Source organism: Austrofundulus limnaeus, unplaced genomic scaffold (assembly GCF_001266775.1).
Source record: "Austrofundulus limnaeus strain Quisiro unplaced genomic scaffold, Austrofundulus_limnaeus-1.0 Scaffold231, whole genome shotgun sequence".
Taxonomy (NCBI): domain Eukaryota; kingdom Metazoa; phylum Chordata; class Actinopteri; order Cyprinodontiformes; family Rivulidae; genus Austrofundulus; species Austrofundulus limnaeus.
This window is the reverse complement of record NW_013952633.1, coordinates 620,042-622,025: the sequence shown is the minus strand read 5'-3', so window position 1 is coordinate 622,025 and position 1,984 is coordinate 620,042.

Here is a 1,984-nt window from a genome sequence, read left to right as displayed (position 1 = left end):
CATTTAAGACAATCTAAAATTTAAAAGCTCTTTTTAGGATTTGACTGAGAAATCAGTACTTTTAGTACAGTATATAGCCAGATGTCTGATGGATTTCTTTTAATAATTCATGTAAACGAGGTCATGCTCAAACTTAATAAGGAAGCCTTTCTACTTTTTTATATATATTTTATTGTTAGGGGAATAAAGCCTGTTAGAGATAAATGAAAAACTGATGTAGTTAGTGAAATAAACTGAACTTTGTGGATGACTTTGGTGTGACACAAGATTAAAAAAACAACAACTCAGTATTTCTATAATTGTCTGTTTTTGTGTGTTTCACTAAGATTTCAATGCAGCAAATAAACAAAGTGATTAACACAAAGATTTGTATTTCTCTTACTGCTTTTTTTTCTCTTGAATGCAGACATCGGGTTAAGTMTTTTTAAATGCAGGGCTTTTATTTTGTTCCTCATCCAGTTGAGAACCTCTGCTGTTCAATGCTACTGTCGCTGTTGTCTGTCATTTCTTTTTGACTTGTTCTCTACTGTACAGTGTTGTTCAACTGGTGAAACGCCACTAGCCAGAGACAAAGTCCATGTCTGCTTCTTACACACATGAACAAAAGTGATTCTGATCCTGATTAGGCTCCAGGGATGTTGGGCATGTAATAGAAAGCATCAGGAACAAGAGGCAATGAAATGGCAACACTTTTAAGATTAAACAAGATATTCAAAAAGGATAAAAAAAGAAGTGAACACAGAAACCTGGTGAACAAACAATCAAATGAATGAATGTATAAAACTCTCTCCTAGCTTCTTTATTTTATAGTTATCTACCAATATTTAAGTGTGAAAATTGTCCAAGTTTTTTTTTGTTACAAATAAACCTCATTACAAAATAGCGCACATTAGTTATTTATTAGTTTACATTAAGTCATATTCAGTTTCACACTGTGAGTTTACTCCAGTGAATAATTAAAGTGAAAACTATTGCTGTCAGATTAGCCAGACAACTTTAAAAATAATAAGAATTAGGTTCAGAGCTGAGYAAACTAAGTTTAATTTTAAAGTGAGTTACCTAAAAAAAATCAAGAGGAAGTTTGTTGTAAATGCATGTATTGCTCTGTTTTGTTATGAATGCTGTATTTTTTTATCTTTGGTTTAATAGGAAAAAATACCCATTAAAGTATTCTATCTCTAGTAATCATGATATAAAGGGCCCATCTTCACGACTTGAAAAAAAAAAAAAACATCTTTAGTAATTACTTTTACAGTCTTTATTCTGGTTGCATATTTTCTAATCTTAAAAGCGTGGCYGGCCCAATAAACCAATTTAGCACCAAAAATTCCAGGTGGTGTCCCTTGTGCGATTTTCAAGCTGTCTAAATCAGTTATATTATTTTTACATGTAGAAAAGGTTGTTCTGTTAAAATACAATAGTAATTCTTTGAAACAGAATACCAGAAGTCTACCTCCTACCTGCAAACATCTGCTGACAACAATGAGGAACACCTGTTTATGTTAATGAGCAGCTGCGAACTGCAGATTTTCTTTTGGGGGGGGGGGGKGATACTCCCCTGGGCAATTTTGCAAATGATCTACTCAAAAACTATGAATTTTCCAGCCATTTGAAGAGCATTTTACTAAATTCCATGGAGTAATAAAACTGTATAATATCAGTAGAACACTAAAAACCAGAGTTTAACCTGAACTTTACCTGAAAATGTAACTGAAACTTCCATTATCCTTATATTATTATTATTATTTGTTTTATTTACATACTGAGCACCGGCAGTTAATCTATAACAGTGGTTCTCAAACTTTTTGTGTCTGGGGACCCCTTACAAGGGTGAAAAAATTCCAGGGCCCTCCTCATGAACCCTATGCAGTTAATGTAAAAATAATTTACTGTTATTTTAACCCCTAAATGCCATGGTAATATTATTTTTTGTCTGGTTTAGTACAGTTTAGTATAGTATAGTAGTAATTTGTTTTATTAGTGC